The sequence below is a fragment of the Aegilops tauschii genome, chromosome 1, assembly GCF_002575655.3.
Source record: "Aegilops tauschii subsp. strangulata cultivar AL8/78 chromosome 1, Aet v6.0, whole genome shotgun sequence".
Lineage (NCBI taxonomy): Eukaryota > Viridiplantae > Streptophyta > Magnoliopsida > Poales > Poaceae > Aegilops > Aegilops tauschii.
In genome coordinates this window covers 492,052,874-492,074,175 of record NC_053035.3, presented here as the reverse complement: position 1 = coordinate 492,074,175, position 21,302 = coordinate 492,052,874, and the positions used below count along the sequence as shown (strand labels likewise).

The 21,302-nt window shown below is 45.0% G+C and overlaps 1 long non-coding RNA gene across 1 annotated transcript; it reads left to right on the top strand.

Moving 5' to 3' along the window:
• The first annotated feature begins 298 nt into the window (after nt 1-298).
• LOC141022134 (uncharacterized) lies at nt 299-2,245 on the top strand. The gene is made up of 4 exons (XR_012183132.1): nt 299-381; nt 463-768; nt 1,706-1,815; nt 1,895-2,245. It is a non-coding gene; the product is annotated as an uncharacterized lncRNA (long non-coding RNA).
• Nucleotides 2,246-21,302: the final 19,057 nt, after the last annotated feature.

Genomic DNA, 21,302 nt, shown 5'->3' with positions numbered 1-21,302 from the left:
TTTAAAATTCTGCAACGCATATTTCAAAGTGTATAAATTCGTAAGTGTTTTTAGGGATACAGTACATTTTTAAGTGTGGTCAACATGCGCGGGATGAAAGTTTCAACCGACACGCGACATGATTCTCGAAAAAAGAAAACCAATTGGAAAAAAAACACGCGCGAAGGAAAAAAAATCGAAATAGCCCACGCGGCACGAAGCCACGATCTCAACTTCCTCTAACCACCCACTGGGCCGTCGTGAACCTTGCCACCGCCCAGCTCCAGATTAGCCTCATTCCCACTCACCTATCGATTGGAGCCTAGAGCAGTTCTCCACCCAGATCCCGTCTCTCACCCGTTGTGGCAGCGACCGACAGCACTCGGCAAGTTACGGTGCTAGGTCAGTGCCTCCTTTCCTCTGTCTCCCCGGGACTTCCTTTCTCCCCTCGCCTTGATCTCTTATTTTTTTGTATTCATGCAGCAAAGTACGGCGACTGGTGGTGGCGGAAAACGGCGACTGGCCACGCATGCTGTTGTGGGAGCGGCGGCAGCACGGGCTGATGGGCGAGCGGGGGGCAGGGGGCGCAAGGCTGATGGCCGAGCGGCGGGGCGTGCTAATGGGCGGCCGGCGCCGTGGGCTGATGTTCTGCGCTGATCGGTTCTCATTCGCATGCAGGGTAAAGGAGGCGAGAGATCCACATCTCTAGCTGAACAGCCGCCCGAGGAAATGTCTCCTCCCTACCCAGCCAGAAGTTTGATCCTTCCGATCGAAGAGGTACCTTATCAGGTATCACCATAATCAAATCCCATCCATCTGCTTTTTCTTAATTCAGACATGCTGGAGTACATATGTTTCCATTCATCTGGATTTTCTATGAATCATTGTCAAAGCAGATCCCATCCACCTGTGAGATGGCCAAATTTTGGTAGTTGAACTTACGTACCACCTCTTTGGTTCCATCGTACCAATTACTCACCAGTAATTTTGGAGTAGTACTTATCTGCAATCTAAGATTTCAACCCACGTTAATCTAGTCTGATTGATTCTGAATGTCAAATCCTTGCTAGCTAGGATGTCAAATATGTACGATTCACACAACTATGCTGACAAAACTACTACATAAGAATAGTAGTACTAGTTTAGCTTCGTACAACTACTTGTTCCAAGACATTCTAGTATCTTGTGGGTGTGTTATGTGTGCTGGCCCTGGTGTATATATTTGGGTCGAGAAATGTGTGTGTAGGTCAGGGGGAAAAGGCACCAATTGAGGCAATGAACTGACACATATGACCCGTTGAATGGTGTATTTCCTAATGGATTGTTCTTTTCAATTCTATATATCTACAATAAGATCTTACCATTATATTTTCTCAAAGTTGTGTCGATTTAATGGCACATATCCAGATTTTTCTTTAACTGATGGTAGATTTGCCATCTTATCTTGTTCCTGAATCATGTTGTATGTGTCGCCTTGGCATTTTAGTTCTCCATATAATGATTTATGAACACATAGGCGTTGATGTGGATTTTAGATTTACTTACTCTTTACTTTAAGTTGATAAACCGTTCCTCTTGGTTAACTTGTAGAGTTGATTACTAAAGCAAGTTATCACAAATAGCAGTGAATTGTATTCAAAGATCTAGAAGTACTAGTCTGTATAACCCTGTGCATAAAAGGTGCAAAACAATAGTCATTTTATTTTTGTTCATTTTTACTTTTCAGTTTCCATTTGCAAGACGTATGGTTGGAAAAGGATTGAAGTACTGGTGTAACACTAATAATTCTTACTAAGATGTGATTTCTATGTCAATGTGTAGATGATTCCTGAACAAGTAAGTTTGTTCCTTTTAGCTCAATTAAATGACAGCTGCATTATATCATTTTTCATCTCTCTTATAACAAGTCTTATAGTTTCTTAGGTATTGGTAAGTCATATTGGAGATAAATTGAGTTGTGATAATGCTATGATACTAATGATGACAATGGTACCTATGGCAATGTGGGAGATTATATATATGGCGATGGGCATTACGATCAAGACGACGATAATGGTGATGAGTTTGATGATCTTCGAGTCATGCAACCAAGTGAAGTTATGAAGTTCATGGACAATTTAGCTTATGCACAATGTTTGGACCATTATATCTTAGTCATTATTTTGTTTTTCATTTGACACTTCTTAGATGCGTCAGTATGGCCAATGTAATATTGATTCAACTCATTAGACATGTTATACTTCTTGTTGTTATGCTAAATAAAATATATTTTCTTTGATCATGTGTAGTTGTGTGATTCTGAGATGTATTTGAAAGGCCAATATTTTGAAATACTATCGTCATGAATCACAATTTCTTGGTATGCAACAACCCTCGATACAAGGAATTTGTAAGGGTGACTTATTTCCTATGGTGCAACAAACATCTTGGGTACACAATATGACCACAGGAACTTCAGAACATTGGTGAATTTATACAATTGATGGTGCTAGAAAATTCTCAACTAAAGGAATCCCCGAAGGGTTCTATGCACCATCAGTAATCATATAAACTGACGGTTTGGCACTCCTCTCGGTTATAAATAACCTTGACAGTCAAATATACCGTCGACTATTAAGAAAATTGACGGGGGGCAATAACCGTAGGAAAATAAATATCCGACGGGGAACCATCGGCTATAAGTGTCGTCGAGCTTCTGATGATCAATTTATGTCTAACGGTTAACCGTCGGCCTATTACCGTTGGAAAAGATATTATCTGACGGTACCGTCGGATATATGTGTAATGGCCGACAAAGCAAGACCGACGGGAGATAGCCGACGGTGACCCGTCGGTTATTAGGGTATCCGACGGTGAACTTATATATCCGACGGTGATTGGACCCTCGGCTATAATGGAAAATCTAGTAGTTCACCGTCGGATATAGAGGAGAAGATCGAAGAAAAAAAAGAAGAAAAAAAAGAGGGGAAGAAGAAAGGATCTTCTTCTCTTCTATTCCTTTCTTCTTCTCCTCTTCTTTTTCTTCTTTTTTCCTCTTCTTATTTATTTCTCCTCTTCTTCCTCTCCTCTTCTTCTCCTTTCTTCCTCTTCTTATTTTCCTTTTTCCTCTTATTCATAAAAAATGTTCAAATAGAAAATTTCGAAAAAAGTAAAGGTTTTGCCTAATGCATTGTTCATATGAATATACAAACATTTGCATATTCTACGATAATTAATATCACAAAAAAAATCTATGAACAGAAAAAAATCCTAACTTTTCTAAAAATCTATCTTTTGCATATATACATGAACATATATATACACAGAGAACATATATATACACAGAGAACATATATACATACATATATACATTTTTATAAAAATGCAAAAAAAGATCTAAAAAAAGGACATATAAACAGATATACACACATACATATACTCATACATATACATATAATCAGGGAAAAAACATCATATATATGTGCAGAAAAAACAGGGAGGAAGGGGGCAGTGCCGGCCCTGACCAAAGGATGAGAGGTGCGGCGTGGTCGGGGTAGGGGCAGTGGCACGGCGCGCGTCGGGGTAGAGGCGACGGCGGCGTGGTCGGGGCAGCTGGGGCGACGACGACGTGGTCGGGGCAGGGGCGCGCGGCGTGGTCGGGGCGGGCCGCCGGCGGCGTGCTCGGGGAAGGGGTGGCTGTGCGTCGACGAGGCAGCAGAGGGCGGCGACGGCGTCGACGGGGCGAGCTCGGGCAGCCTGGCGGCGTCGTCGGGGCAGGGGAACTGATGCAGAGATGAGTCTGAAAAACGCTAAGTGCTTTCTTATATACTGAGAGCATTGGTACCGGTTCGTGGCACCAACCGGGACCAATGCCCCCCTTTAGTCCTGGTTGGTGCCACAACCGGGACCAAAGGCCTCTTTTCAGCAGCCCAAAGGGCGGGAAGCGGCGGCCTTTTGTCCCGGTTGGTGGCACCAACCGGGACTAAAGGGGGCATTGGTCCCGGTTGGTGCCACGAACCGAGACCAAACGGTGGCATTGGTCCCGGTTCGTGGCACCAACCGGGACCAATGGCCTTGCACAGCGGCGTGGTGGTGGGAGTTTAGTCCCACCTCGCTAGCTGAGAGAGAGCCGCACCTGTTTATAAGGTGCGGTGCGCCTGAGCTGTCGAGCTCCTCTCTAAAGCAGGCTTACGGGCCTAACCTCTCTGTACATGCTTGTGGGCCTACTGGGCCTTCTGCGGGCCTGAATCCTGGCCCATGGATGGGTTTCTAGTCGTATTCAGGCGGTGGTGGCCCAGTAGGTGGCATAATTTTTATTTTTTGCCTTTTTTTGTTTTCTTTTTTGCTTTATTTATTTTGTTTTGTTTCTACTTACAACAAAAAACTTATTTATTTTATTTTATTTTGTTTCTAATTACTTATTTATTTTACTTTATGATAATTCTTTTTGCTATTAAAGTTTCTAACAAAAAAAGTTCTTTATGAAAATTATTTTTGCTTTCAATGATTTTGAACAGAAAATACTTCGATAATTTTAGTTGCATCAATTTTATATAATTTTAGTTTCAATAATACTAGAGGTTGCTTATAATGTTTTGAACAGAAAATACTTTGATAATTTTAGTTTCATAAATTTTATTTATGTTATTAAAGTTTATTTTATTTTGTTTCTACTTATATATTTTATTAAAGTTTATATTATTTTGTTTCTAATTACTTATTTATTTTATTTGTTATTTTTCATGCACCATTTTTCATGCATTTACTGATTATTTTGAGCTATAAGACCCTAAAATTGAAAAGCATTTCAAATGAACTCTGAAAAGGTTGAAAGTTGGCATGGTATCATCATTTCATCCACATAGCATGTGCAAGAAAGTTGAGAGGGTTATGGCAAAAACTGGATGCACTTCGTGTACAAAACGGACAATCTCTTTCGAAGTACCAGGATTTCATACGGAAACTCGTCTGTTACAAAGGGATTTCATTTTTTAAAACTTATTTGAACTCCTGACTTTTTGTGTGTTCAAAATGCACCATCGAAAGCCACATCATCAATTTTCAACCCTTTCTGACTTCATTTGTTATTTTTCATGCATTTACTAATTATTTTGAGCTATAAGACCCTAAAATTGAAAAGCATTTCAAATGAACTCTGAAAAGGTTGAAAGTTGGCATGGTATCATCATTTCATCCACATAGCATGTGCAAGAAAGTTGAGAGGGTTACGGCAAAAACTAGATGCACTTCGTGTACAAAACGGACAATGGTATCATACTCGTCTGTTCCAAAGTTGGCATGGTATCATCATAATAGTTGCGGGAGAAAGTCTTCACTTTTTCTTCGCTTGTGTCATTTGCTTATTGCGCCGTAACCATGGATAATCTTCATCGTTTATCAGGATGCTTGGGTCAGCCTTGACTTCGAAGGGAGGAATTTCATGAAACTTTTCATAATCTTCAGACATGTCTGTCTTGCCCTCCACTCCCACAATGTCCCTTTTTCCTGAAAGAACTATGTAGCGCTTTGGCTCATCGTATGATGTATTCGCTTGCTTATCTTTTCTTTTTCCCGGTCTGGTAGACATGTCCTTCACATAGATAACCTGTGCCACATCATTGGCTAGGACGAACGGTTCGTCAGTGTACCCAAGATTGTTCAGATCCACTGTTGTCATTCCGTACTGTGGGTCTACCTGTACCCCGCCTCCTGACAGATTGACCCATTTGCACTTAAACAAAGGGACCTTAAAATCATGTCCGTAGTCAAGTTCCCATATGTCCATTATGTAACCATAATATGTGTCCTTTCCCCTCTCGGTTGCTGCATCAAAGCGGACACCGCTGTTTTGGTTGGTGCTCTTTTGATCTTGGGCGATCGTGTAAAATGTATTCCCATTTATCTCGTATCCTTTGTAAGTCAATAAAGTCGAAGATGGTCCCCTGGACAACGAGTAAAACTCATCACAAACAGTGTTGTCACCTCTGAGACGTGTTTCCAACCAACTGCTGAAAGTCCTGATGTGTTCACATGTAATCCAGTCGTCACACTGCTCCGGGTGTTTGGAGCGCAGACTGTTCTTGTGTTCATCGACATACGGGGTCACCAAGGTAGAGTTCTATAGAACTGTGTAGTGTGCTTGAGACCAAGAATATCCGTCCCTGCATATTATTGAGTCCCCTCCAAGCGTGCCTTTTCCAGTCAGTCTCCCCTCATACCGCGATTTAGGGAGACCTATCTTCTTAAGGCCAGGAATGAAGTCAACACAAAACCCAATGACATCCTCTGTTTGATGGCCCATGGAGATGCTTCCTTCTGGCCTAGCGCGGTTACAGACATATTTCTTTAGGACTCCCATGCACCTCTCAAAGGGGAACATATTGTGTAGAAATACAGGCCCAGAATGACAATCTCGTCGACTAGATGAACTAGGACGTGCGTCATGATATTGAAGAAGGATGGTGGGACCACCAGCTCGAAACTGACAAGACATTGCGCCACATCACTCCTTAGCCTTGGTATGATTTCTGGATCGATCACCTTCTGAGAGATTGCATTGAGGAATGCACATAGCTTCACAATGGCTAATCGGACGTTTTCCGATAGAAGCCCGCTCAATGCAACCGGAAGCAGTTGCGTCATAATCACGTGGCAGTCATGAGACTTTAGGTTCTGGAACTTTTTCTCTGGCATATTTATTATTCCCTTTATATTCGACGAGAAGCCAGTCGGGACCTTCATACTGAGCAGGCATTCAAAGAAGATTTCTTTCTCTTCTTTCGTAAGAGCGTAGCTGGCAGGACCTTCATACTACTTCGGAGGCATGTCGTCTTTTTCGTGCAAACGTTGCAGGTCCTCCCGTGCCTCAGGTGTATCTTTTGTCTTCCCATACACGCCCAAGAAGCCTAGCAGGTTCACGCAAAGGTTCTTCGTCATGTGCATCACGTCGATTGAAGAGCGGACCTCTAGCTCTTTCCAGTAGGGTAGGTCCCAAAATATAGATTTGTTCTTCCACATGGGTGCGTGTCCCTCAGCGTCATTCGGAACAGCTAGTCCGCCGGGACCCTTTCCAAAGATTACGTGTAAATCATTGACCATAGCAAGTACGTGATCACCGGTATGCATGGCGGGCTTCTTCCGGTGATCTGCCTCGCCTTTGAAATGCTTGCCTTTCTTTCGACATTGATGGTTGGTCGGAAGAAATCGACGATGGCCCAGGTACACATTCTTCCTACATTTGTCCAGGTATATACTTTCAGTGTCATCTAAACAGTGCGTGCATGCGTGGTATCCCTTGTTTGTCTGTCCTGAAAGGTTACTGAGAGCGGGCCAATCGTTGATGGTTACAAACAGCAACGCGTGCAGGTTAAATTCCTCCTATTTGTGCTCATCCCACGTACGTACACCGTTTCCATTCCACAGCTGTAAAAGTTCTTCAACTAATGGCCTTAGGTACACATCAATGTCGTTGCCGGGTTGCTTAGGGCCTTGGATGAGAACTGGCATCATAATGAACTTCCGCTTCATGCACATCCAAGGAGGAAGGTTATACATACATAGAGTCACGGGTCAGGTGCTGTGATTGCTGCTCCGCTCCCCGAAAGGATTAATGCCATCCGCGCTTAAACCAAACCATACGTTCCTTGGGTCAGCTGCAAACTCAGCCCAGTACTTTCTCTCAATTTTTCTCCACTGCGACCTGTCAGCGGGTGCTCTCAACTTCCCGTCTTTCTTACGGTCCTCACTGTGCCATCGCATCAACTTGGCATGCTCTTCGTTTCTGAACAGACGTTTCAACCATGGTATTATAGGAGCATACCACATCACCTTCGCAGGAACCCTCTTCCTGGGGGGCTCGCCGTCAACATCACCAGGGTCATCTCGTCTGATCATATACCGCAATGCACCGCATACTGGGCATGCGTTCAGATCCTTGTACGCACCGCGGTAGAGGATGTAGTCATTAGGGCATGCATGTATCTTCTGCACCTCCAATCCTAGAGGGCATACGACCTTCTTTGCTGCGTATGTACTGTCGGGCAATTCGTTATCCTTTGGAAGCTTCTTCTTCAATATTTTCAATAGCTTCTCAAATCCTTTGTCAGGCACAGCATTCTCTGCCTTCCACTGCAGCAATTCCAGTACGGTACCGAGCTTTGTGTTGCCATCTTCGCAATTGGGGTACAACCCTTTTTTGTGATCCTCTAACATGCGATCGAACTTCAGCTTCTCCTTTTGACTTTCGCATTGCGTCCTTGCATCGACAATGACCCGGCGAAGATCATCATCATCGGGCACTGGTTCCTCTTGATCTTCAGCAGCTTCCCCCCTTGCAGCATCATTGGGCACATCGTCTGGTTTCTCTTGATCTTCAGCAGCTTCCTCCATTGCAGCATCACCGTATTCAGGGGGCACATAGTTGTCATCGTCCTCTTCTTCTTCGTCGTCTTCCATCATAACCCCTATTTCTCCGTGCCTCGTCCAAACATTATAGTGTGGCATGAAACCCTTGTAAAGCAGGTGGGTGTGAAGGATTTTCCGGTCAGAGTAAGACTTCGTATTCCCATATGTAGGGCATGGACAACACATAAAACCATTCTGCTTGTTTGCCTCAGCCACTTCGAGAAAATCATGCACGCCCTTAATGTACTCGGAGGTGTGTTTGTCACCGTACATCCATTGCCGGTTCATCTGCGTGCATTATATATAATTAAGTGTGTCAAAAACCATTACAGAACATCATGAATAGATAATTAAGTGACCAAATTAATAGAAGTTCATCATCACATTAAAACCAAAGTACATACATAGTTCTCATCTAACAACATATATATAGCTCTCCAGAGCATCTAATTAATTAAACCATACATTGAAACTATGTAAAACATTTCAATGCGAAAACAAATGCGATCATAATCGCAACCAAGGTAACAATTGATCCAACGACATAATGATACCAAGCCTCGGTATGAATGGCATATTTTCTAATCTTTCTAATCTTCAAGCGCATTGCATCCATCTTGATCTTGTGATCATCGACGACATCCGCAACATGCAACTCCAATATCATCTTCTCCTCCTCAATTTTTTTATTTTTCCTTCAAGTAATTGTTTTCTTCTTCAACTAAATTTAACCTCTCGACAATAGGGTCGGTTGGAATTTACGGTTCAACCACCTCCTAGATAAATAAAATCTATGTCACGTTGGTCGGCGTATTTGTCATAAACAATAAATGAACCAAATAGTTATAAAAAGATAATATATACCACATCCGAATCATAGACAGGACGAGGGCCGACGGGGGTGGATACCAAAACCATCGCACTATGTAATAAGAAGGAATAATAAAAGTAACAAAATTAGACAAGTATCTATCTAAAGTAAGAATTTTTTTCTTTCAGAAAGAAGATAAGAACAAGAGGCTCACCACGGTGGTGCTGGCGACGAGATCGGCGCGGGCGATCGACGGCGGTGAAGACGGGGACGAGACGTGACGGACCTCTAAACCTAGACAAATCTCGGGGAAAATGGAGCTCGGAGGTCGAGTTTCGAGAGGAGAAAGATTAACTAGTGTGGCTCAGACATTTCATCGAATACCTCATGTGCATAGGAGGTGAGCTAGAGCACCCAAATGCCCTCCCCTCGCCGGCCAGAAAAAACAGAGCACTGTGGAGTGCTCTGCTGTGGCGATGGGGTATATATAGGAAACACATTGGTCCCGGTTCGTGGCACCAACCGGGACTAAAGGGGGGGCATTGGTTCCGGTTGGTGCCACGAACCGGTACGCATGCCCCCCTTTAGTCCCGGTTGGTGGCACCAACCGGGACCAAAGACCTTGTGCTACCCCGCGTCAAAATTTTAGTCCCACCTCGCTAGTTGAGAGAGCTCGAGAGTGGTTTATAAGCGCTGCTGCGCCCACCCTCTCGAGCTCCTCTCAACTTCAGGCTTTCGGGCCTAACCGTTCTCTTTGCCTGTGGGGCCTACTGGGCCTTCTGCGGGCCTGAATCCTGGCCCATGGATGGGTTTCAAGTCGTATTCAGGCCGTGGTGGCCCAGTAGGTGGCATAATTTTTTCCCCCTATTTTTTGTTTTCTCTTTTGCTTTATTTATTTTGTTTTGTTTCTACTTACAACAAAAAACTTATTTATTTTATTCCATTTTGTTTCTAATTACTTATGTATTTTACTTTATTTCTTTTGCTTTATTTATTTTATTAAGGTTTATTTATTTTATTTACTATAGTTTATTTTATTTAATTTTATTAAGGTTTATTTATTTTTATTTATTTTTATTTAGTTTATTAAGGTTTATTTATTTTATTTACTATAAAAAAATGAACATAGATGCGCCTATAGAGAAAATTCAACCTAAATTCATAATAAATTTCTATGAAATTCAAAGAAATTTACTCTGAATTTAGGTCAAATTCCCTGTATAAGGGCATCTATTTTCACTTTGAGAGGAGCTCAACAAGGCAGAGAGGGATGGGCTTATAAACTGGTGTGAGCGCCCTTCGGTTGGCAAGGTGGGACTAAACTCTGACCGCAATTAGGACCAACCCTTTAGTCCCGGTTTGTGGTATGAACCGGGACTAAAGGGTGAGCCTCTGGTCCCGGTTCAAGCCACCAACCGGGACCAATGGTGGTGGGCCAGGAGTGAGGCCCATTGGTCCCGGTTTGTCCCACCAACCGGGACCAAAGGGGCCGGACGAACCGGGACCAATGCCCCCACGAGGCCCGGCAGGCCCCTGGCCGCATGAACCGGGACCAATGCTCACATTAGTCCCGGTTCGTGACTGAACCGGGACTAATGTGAATATTGCCCTGTGACCAAAGCCCAGTTTTCTAATAGTGATTGCATTTCCATAGCCATTCCGAGATATATTGCTATGCAACTTACCACCGTTCCATCTATTATGACACGCTCCATCATTGTCATATTGCTTTGCATGATCATGTAGTTGACATTGTATTTGTGGCAAAGTCACCTTTATAATTCTTTCATACATGTCACTCTTGATTCATTGCATATCCCGGTACACCGCTGGAGGCATTTACATAGAGTCATATTTTGTTCTAAGTATCGAGTTGTAATTCATGAGTTGTAAGTAAATAAAAGTGTGATGATCATCATTATTAGAGCATTGTCCCATGTGAGGAAAGGATGATGGAGACTATGATTCCCCCACAAGTCGGGATGAGACTCTGAACGGAAAATAAATAAATAAAAGAGGCCAAAGAAGCCCAAATAAAAAAAAGGGAGAAAAAGAGGCCATAAAAAAAGAGAAGGCCCAAAAAAACAAAAAAATGAGAGAAAAAGAGAGAAGGGACAATGCTACTACCCTTTTACCACACTTGTGCTTCAAAGTAGCACCATAATATTCATGATAGAGAGTCTCCTATGTTGTCACTTTCATATACTAGTGGGAATTTTACATTATAGAACTTGGCTTGTATATTCCAATGATGGGCTTCCTCAAATTGCCCTAGGTCTTCGTGAGCAAGCGAGTTGGATGCACATCCACTTAGTTTCTTTTGTTGAGCTTTCATACACTTATAGCTCTAGTGCATCCGTTGCATGGCAAATCCTACTCACTCACATTGATATCTATTAATGGGCATCTCCATAGCCCGTTGATACGCCTAGTTGATGTGAGATTATCTTCTCCTTTTTGTCTTCTCCACAACCACCATTCTATTCCACCTATAGTGCTATGTCCATGGCTCACGCTCATGTATTGCGTGAAGATTGAAAAAGTTTGAGAACATCAAAAGAATGAAACAATTGCTTGGCTTGTCATCGGGGTTGTGCATGATTTAAATATTTTGTGTGATGAAGATAGAGCATAGCCAGACTATATGATTTTTAGGGATAACTTTCTTTGGCCATGTTATTTTGAGAAGACATGATTGCTTTGTTAGTATGCTTGAAGTATTATTGTTTTCATGTCAATATTAAACTTTTGTTTTGAATCTTATGGATCTGAATATTCTTGCCACAATAAAGAAGATTGCATTGATAAATATGCTAGGTAGCATTCCACATCAAAAATTCTGTTTTTATCATTTACCTACTCAAGGACGAGCAAGAATTAAGCTTGGGGATGCTTGATACGTCTCCAACGTATCTATAATTTTTTATTGTTCCATGCTATTATATTATCTGTTTTTGATGTTTATGGGCTTTATTAAACACTTTTATATTATTTTTGGCACTAACCTATTAACCGGAGGCCCAGCCCAAATTGCTGTTTTCTTGCCTATTTCAGTGTTTCGAAGAAAAGGAATATCAAACGAAGTCCAAACGGAATCAAACCTTCGGGAGAGTTATTTTTGGAACGGAAGCAATCCAGGAGACTTGGAGTGTACGTCAGGGAAGAAACGAGGTGGCCACGAGGCAGGGAGGCGCGCCTGCCCCCCTGGGCGCGCCCCCACCCTCGTGGCTCCCCTGACCGACTTCTTTCGCCTATATATATCCATATACCCTAAAAACATCGGGGAACAGAATAGATCGGGAGTTCCGCCGCCGCAAGCCTCGGTAGCCACCAAAACCCAATCGGGGCCCTATTCCGGCACCCTGCCGGAGGGGGGAACCCTCACCGGTGGCCATCTTCATCATCCCGACGCTCTCCATGACGAGGAGGGAGTAGTTCACCCTCGGGGCTGAGGGTATGTACCAGTAGCTATGTGTTTGATCTCTCTCTCTTTCTCTCGTGTTCTTGAGGTGATACGATCTTGATGTATCTCGAGCTTTGCTATTATAGTTGGATCTTATGATGTTTCTCCCCCTCTACTCTCTTGTACTGGATTGAGTTTTCCCTTTGAAGTTATCTTATCGGATTGAGTCTTTAAGGATTTGAGAACACTTGCTGTATGTCTTGCCGTGCTTATCTGTGGTGACAATGGGATATTCACGTGATTCACTTGATGTATGTTTTGGTGATCAACTTGCGGGTTCCTTGACCTCGTGAACTTATGCATAGGGGTTGGCACACGTTTTCGTCTTGACTCTCCGGTAGAAACTTTGGGGCACTCTTTGAAGTACTTTGTGTTGGTTGAATAGATGAATATGAGATTGTGTGATGCATATCGTATAATCATACCCACGGATACTTGAGGTGACATTGGAGTATCTAGGTGACATTAGGGTTTTGGTTGATTTGTGTCTTAAGGTGTTATTCTAGTACGAACTCTATGATAGATCGAACAGAAAGAATAGCTTCGTGTTATTTTACTACGGACTCTTGAATAGATCGATCAGAAAGAATAACTTTGAGGTGGTTTCGTACCCTACAATAATCTCTTCGTTTGTTCTCCGCTATTAGTGACTTTGGAGTGACTGTTTGTTGCATGTTGAGGGATAGTTATATGATCCAATTATGTTATTATTGTTGAGAGAACTTGCACTAGTGAAAGTATGAACCCTAGGCCTTGTTTCCTAGCATTGCAATACCGTTTGTGCTCACTTTTATCATTAGTTACCTTGCTGTTTTTATATTTTCAGATTACAAATACTCATATCTATCATCCATATTGCACTTGTATCACCGTCTCTTCGCCGAACTAGTGCACCTATACAATTTACCATTGTATTGGGTGTGTTGGGGACACAAGAGACTCTTTGTTATTTGGTTGCAGGGTTGCTTGAGAGAGACCATCTTCATCCTACACTTCCCATGGATTGATAAACCTTAGGTCCTCCACTTGAGGGAAATTTGCTACTGTCTTACAAACCTCTGCACTTGGAGGCCCAACAACGTCTACAAGAAGAAGGTTGTGTAGTAGACATCATGGGGGTGGATGAACAGGACCCCGTGGTGTTGCCTCTGGATGAACAGGACCCCGATCGATCGAGCCGGTTGGGGCTGGATGAACAGGACCCCGTGGAGGGCTGGATGAACAGGACCACCCCGTGGAGGGCAGGATGAACAGTAGACGGTGGAGGGCTGGATGAACAGTAGCCCGTGGAGGGGTGGTTGAACAGGAGCCCGTCGAGAGGGCTGGTTGAACAGTAGCCGGTGGAGTAGCGCGCGGTGGAGGCTGGATGAACAGGAGCCCGTGGATGAACAGTCGCAGGTGGAGGCTGGAGGAGGTCGACGGTGGATGAACAGTAGCCCCGTGGAGGCTGGAGGGGGTCGACGGTGGAGATGAACAGTATCCCGTGGAGTCCCGTTTTGCGGTACGCCACACCCCTCCCGATGAACAAGACCCCCGTTTCGACCGTAGCGCTCCAACACAAGTCTGTTTCCTCCGTTTTGTGGTACGCCACACCTCTCCCGATCAACAGGACCCCTGTTTTGACCGTAGGAGGTCCATTTCCTCCATTTTGCGGTACGCCAGACCCCTCCCGATGAACAGGATCCCGTTTCGACCGTGGCCGGTCGAACACAAGGCCGTTTCCTCCGTTCTGCGGTACGCCAGGCCTCGTTTCCATCGGCTGTTCCGTCCAAGCCCTCCCGATGAACACGACAATGCATTCCGTTTCGACCCAGCCGGTTGGCTCCCCATGAACACGATGAGGAAGCAGTTTCTTCGTTCCGACCCTTCCATGTACACGAGCCCTGGCCGTACGTATGTGCGAGTAGGCGTTCGAGACCCTGCCCGTATGTACGTACGTGGCCGTATTTTCTTTCTCTCTACTACGACACATGCACGCCTCTACATCGACCAGTATGTACGTACATGTTCGCGACCAGAATGACAACGCTACGTACGCTTCGACCAGGTGGGTCCCGACTGTCAGGCACTTCCTTGCATGCGAAGATGTAGCTGGTGGGTCCCAGCAGTCAAGGGGGCGAATCATTTTTTTTTGTCCGGACGCACTTCCTTGCGTGCGAAGATGTAGCTGGTGGGTCCCAGCAGTCAGGGGTAAACGTTTTTTTGCGAAATACGGTGGCCCATTCGGTGGGTCCCCGCTGTCAGGTGGAGGAATAATTATTTTGCGCGTAATAAGGAGGCACTTCCTTGCTGCGGCCGTGGACCCAGCTGTCAGCCTCTCCACGTACAGTCCACGTCCGATGGAAGCCGTTCCTTGACCACGTTGACCACGCCGCGCCGAGAGCACCAGGGCGGTGGACGACGGCGAGGTCTAGGAAGGGGACGACGCGGAGCCGGGGAAGATGCGGCAGTGGATGCCCACGCGTAGAGGAGTACGAGGGTTCACTGGTTCGCTGCGGTGTGAGGCTGCCGTCGCCGCAGAATAACAGGGGTGTGGGTGAGTAGGGGGATGGCCTGGCCAGCGGTGGGAATAGTAGGGGGCGGTGAGGCCTCCGCGGCAGCACAACCGACCATGGGAGGCAGGAGCATGCGGCACGACCGGCGCTGCTTTGAGCGGCTGGAGCAACAAGATCAGAGGTTGAAGAAGCACTACGGCCATTGGATGGACATCGTACGGTCATTGGAGCTAGAATCGTTCATATTGACTAAGTTGACAAAGCACTCCGTCCCCGTCAACTTAGTAGGCCCACAAGTCCGCCTCCCACAAAGGTGGGTCCCAACTAGCAGGGGGAGTATTCATTTTTTATGCGTAATAAGGAGCCACTTCCTTGTGTGCGAAGATATAGCTGGTGGCTCCGACCTGTCAGCGGCGGGAACGTTTTTTTCGCGAAATACAGAGGCCCTTCCGGTGGGTCCCAGCTGTCAGGTGGAGGAATCATTATTTTACGCGTAATAAGGAGGCATTTCCTTGCGTGCAGCCGTGGACCCAGCTGTCAGCCTCTCCACGCACAGTCTACTTCCGATGGTGTCGTTCGTTGACCACGTTGACCACTCCGCGCCGAGCGCATCCAAGGTGGTGGACGACGGCGAGGCCTCGGACAGCAACGAGCCGGAGATGGGAAGATGCGGGAGTAGAGTCGCAGACGGAGAGGTGTACGAGGGTTAACTGGTTCTGGTGCGGTGTGGTTCGGCAGTCGGTGAAGAAGAACAGGAGGTGTGGAGGGGTGGAGGGATGGCCTGGCCAACGGTGGAGTAGCGCTTCACAGCGAAGCGTGCTAAGCAGAGCTACTAGCAGCAGGAGGCGGGAGCAGGTGGTCCCGGCGGCGCTGGAGGAAGAAGACGAGAGATTGAAGATAGATGCTGGTCGTTGGATGTAAATCCAACGGCTAACGATGTCATAATCATTTGTTGACTAAGTCGACAACGACTTGCACTGGCTTCGTCCTATTGGCCCACATTTCAGCCTCAAACAATGTGGCACGTATTCAACCCATTTTTTCAGAATTTACAGTCTTTTTTTGCGGGGTAGAATTTACAGTCCATTTGATCTTTTTTTTGAATTACAGTCCATTAGCTGGGCTGGGTGAACAAATATTGTAGCGTCCATGCGGCCCATTTATGTTTTTCCTAAAAAATTACAGGCCATTTGCACTTTCTCGAAATACACGATTTTGCTGGGCTGATTCTAATTATAATGTTGGGGTGGGCGTAGCAATGTTATCAAAAAATAAACAGGGGCTGAGCATTTTGTTATATATATTTAAATAATAAGTGATTTATTATTACATTGGTCCTTAAATCTTACCAAGCTTTTGTACACAATCACCAGGATTTTCGTTGCCAAAAAAATCCAGGATTTTATTGTTAAGAAATTATTTTTATAAGTTAACAAGATGTGGGATATTGTTTTCTTACATATGTAAGTATCTGTTAAATATATGATGACAATAACAATAATATATAATAACATATAAAATGATTTAAATATATATAATAAAGTTAGAAGGGAAACATAAGTTGGACCAGGCGTTCCTATTCTTATATAGAAAAAATAGAACATACCTCTGCGTTTTCTTCAAAAAAAGTACATAAATTGGGCTGCTGATGTTTCAGGGAAAATAAAACCTCGGATGGGAGGTCTGTAGGCCGGTCGATACATGACGGCCCTCAAGAAAATACAAACAGCCTTATGGACCTCCCATCCGAGGTCGTGGGCTGCGCATGTTAAGAAAGAAAGCCTAGACGGGGCAGCCCAAAACCCAGGTGATACTTGCTGCCCGAGTGATAATAAATGATACCTGCCAGCTCCCCGGCTTCGTTGTGAATTTATCTCCTATAGTAACTACGTTGAAGCACCTAAAAAATGTAACTATGTTGACAAACCCGTGGGCCCCAACGTCTGTATAGCATTAGGAGGAAGTATTTTTTCAATGAGGCACTTGCTTGCGTACGGCCATAGACCTGGTGGGTCCCGACTGTCCGCCTCTCCACGTACAATCCTCTCCAGATTCCTCTTGTTTGTTCAGCATGTTTACAACAGCAGACAGCGGCGTCGCGGCGAGCGCACAAAGGCGCAGGAGGAGATCCGACCACCTGAGGAAGTGCCTTATTAGTAACGAAAGAACTGAAACTAGCCCAGTGGCCGAGTGACAGTACCCGACAGCGGTTCCACCCGGGTTCGATTCCACCTGTGCAGAGAAAATATCTCCAAATTTTTTGCCTCTGCCTTTATTGACATGTGGGTCCCAATTGTCATCTACGCACACCACGTCCTACACTAGCCAAAACTTCGTCCCTCGTTTTCTCCGTTTTTCGCACACTCGACATTGTGTGGGCATTTTGAAAATAGCATATCTTTTTGACTGTGCATCATATGAAGATGTGCTATGCATGAATGTTGATCAGCATGATGTTAACTGGCTGGTAGTTCCAGTTTCGACCATGAATAAGACTTCATGCATGATTTAACACTGTTTGAAAAGGCCGTATTAATATAAATGCTCTGCCTCTGAAAGTTGCAGTTTCTTATCTGAAACTGAACTTGGAGTTTCTTATCTGAAACTGAAACTTGCAGTTTCTTCTCTGAGAATCACATTGTCTGCACTTTTATACTCCTATGAAACTACATTTTTTAAGTGCTAAAAATAGATCTCTATAATTCATAAAATACTTCATATGCTCAATACTGCAAATCTGAAATTCAAAAGACATTCATATCTGAAAGTACTCTCAAAATACACAACACAAAACACAATTCACAACCTGCAAATACTAACAACCCTAAGCTCCTCCTGGCAATTCACAACCTGCCCGACTATTGGTCTGGGGGGGGGGGATCCCTCCTATTCCTCGGCGGCAGACAGCCGCCCCGTGAGACGATGTGAACGGCGAGGGAGAGGATGATAACCCACAAGTATAGGGGATCAATTGTAGCCTCTTTCTATAAGTAAGAGTGTCGAACCCAACGAGGAGCTAAAGGTAGAACAAATATTCCCTCAAGTTCTATCGACCACCGGTACAACTCTACGCACGCTTAACGTTCGCTTTACCTAGAACAAGTATGAAACCAGAAGTACTTTGTAGGTGTTTTTGGATAGGTTTGCAAGATAATAAAGAGAGCGTAAATAAAAAGTAGGGGCTGTTTAGATAAAGACACAACTAAATTAGTTTTAGTAAAGAGCTTGTTGTCACGAGAAAGTTATTTGTCCCTAGGCAATCGATAACTAGACCGGTAATCATTATTGCAATTTTATTTGAGGGGGAGGCATAAGCTAACATACTTTCTCTACTTGGATCATATGCACTTATGATTGGAACTCTAGCAAGCGTCCGCAACTACTACAGATCATTAAGGTAAAACCCAACCATAGGATTAAAGCATCAAGTCCTCTTTATCCCATACGCAAACAGCCTACTTACTCCGGTCTGTGCTTCTGTCACTAACGCCACCAGCCATAAGCAAATCATGAACATATTGCAAACCCTACAGCGGGGATCCCTCACGCTTGCGCGACACGGAGAGCACCATAGGACAGCACCAATAATAAAACATGCAACTCACGCCAATCTTGATCATCAAATAACCCATAGGACAAAACGGATCTACTCAAACATCATAGGATAGCCATACATCATTGGGAAATAATATATAGCGTTGAGCACCATGTTTAAGTAGAGATTACAGGGGTAAGAGAGAGGTTACACCGCTGCATATAGGGGGGAAGAGTTGGTGATGATGGCGGTGAAGTTGTTGGTGAAGATTGCGGTGATGATGATGGCCCCGGCGGTGTTCCGACGCCACCGGAAGAGAGGGGGAGAGGGCCCCCCTTCTTCTTCTTCTTCCTTGACCTCCTCCCTAGATGGGAGAAGGGTTTCCCCTGTGGTCCTTGGTCTCCATTGCATGGGAGGGGCGAGAGCCCCTCCGAGATTGGATCTGTCTCTCTCTGTTTCTGCGTTCTCAGATTCTGCCCTGGCACCGTTTCTTTTATATCCGGAGATCCGTAACTCCGATTGGGTTGAATCTTTCGCCCAGATTTTTCTCATAAAATTAGCTTTCTTGCGGCAAAAGAAGAGCGTCAACCGACTTACGGGGTGCCCACGAGGGTCCTAGGCGCGCCTGCCCCCCTAGGGCGCGCCCCCCTGCCTCGTGGCCCCCCCCGGGCACCGTCTCGCGTTGATTTTCCTTCCCAAAGATCATAAATATTCCAAAATAATTCTCCGTCCGTTTTTATCCCGTTTGGATTCCGTTTGATATGGGGTTTCTGCGAAACATAAAACATGCAACAAACAGGAACTGGCACTGGGCACTGGATCAATATGTTAGTCCCAAAAATAGTATAAAAAGTTGCCAAAAGTATATGAAAGTTGTAGAATATTGGCATGGAACAATCAAAAATTATAGATACGCCGGAGACGTATCAGCATCCCCAAGCTTAATTCCTTCTCGTCCTCGAGTAGGTAAATGATAAAAAAGATAATTTTTGATGTGGAATGCTACCTAGCATAATCTTGATCATGTAACTAATCATGGCATGAATTATTAAGACACGAGTGATTCAAAGCAATAGTCTATCATTTGACATAAAAACAATAATACTTCAAGCCTACTAATAAAGCAATCATGTCTTTTCGAAATAACATGGCCAAAGAAAGTTATCCCTACAAAATCATATAGTCTGGCTATGCTCCATCTTCACCATAGAAAATATTCAAATCATGCACAACCCCAATGACAAGCCAAGCAATTGTTTCATACTTTTGATGTTCTCAAACCTTTTCAACTTCACTCAATACATGAGCGTGAGCCATGGACATAGCACTATAGGTGGAATAGAATGGTGGTTGTGGAGAAGACAAAAGGAGAAGATAGTGTCACATTAACTAGGCGTATCAACAGGCTATGGAGATGCCCATTGAGGGAGTCCTGGATTAAGGGGTCCTCGGACAGCCGGACTATATCCTTTGGCCGGACTGTTGGACTATGAAGATACAAGATTGAAGACTTCGTCCCGTGTCCGGATGGGACTCTCCTTGGAGTGGAAGGCAAGCTTGGCAATACGGATATGTAGATCTCCTCCCTTGTAACCGACTCTATGTAACCCTAGCCCCTCCGGTGTCTATATAAACCGGAGGGCTTATTCCGTAGGACAACAACAATCATACCATAGGCTAGCTTCTAGGGTTTTAGCCTCTACGATCTCGTGGTAGATCAACTCTTGTAATACTCATATCATCAAGATCAATCAAGCAGGAAGTAGGGTATTACCTCCATCGAGAGGGCCCGAACCTGGGTAAACATCGTCTCCCCCGCCTCCTGTTACCATCCGCCTTAGACGCACAGTTCGGGACCCCTACCCGAGATCCGTCGGTTTTGACACCGACATTGGTGCTTTCATTGAGAGTTCCACTGTGCCGTCACCGTAAGGCTTGATGGCTCCTTCGATCATCGGCAACAATGCGATCCCGACTGAGGTTTTTCTCCCCAGACAAATCTTCGTATTCGGCGGCTTCGTACTGCGGGCTAACTCGCTTGGCCATCTGGAGCAAATCGATAGCTACGCCCCTGGCCATCAGGTCAGGTTTGGAAACTTGAACTATACTGCCGACATCCGCGGAGACTTGATCTCCGACGGATTCGAGCCCATGTCAGGTGCGCCGCACGATCACGACGAGCATGATTTAGCTCTGCCGTCGGACTGTGTTCTGGAGATCACACCTGCAACTACTCCGGCCATCAATCCGGAACAAATCTCGCCATCTGTGGACGGATGGATGGACCCCGCCACAGAGGCCGCACACTCAGTGGCGATAGCGCCGAATACTGACTTCACCTCCTACGAGACCCGTGTTGCCGAACTGTTGGATTCGTCCCCGGCCACGGACTCCGAGCCGCTTGTATCCGTGCCCATCAAATCCGATTGGGCACCGATCATGGAGATTACCTCCGCGGATATCTTTCAGCACTCGCCTTTTGGCGACGTACTAAATTCGCTGAAGTCTCTCTCCCTGTCGGGAGACCCTTGGCCGAACTATGTCCGGCTAGAATGGGATGCAGATGACGAAGAAATTCGCGCCCCACCCACCACCCACTTAGTAGCCACTGTCGACGATTTAACCGACATGCTCGAC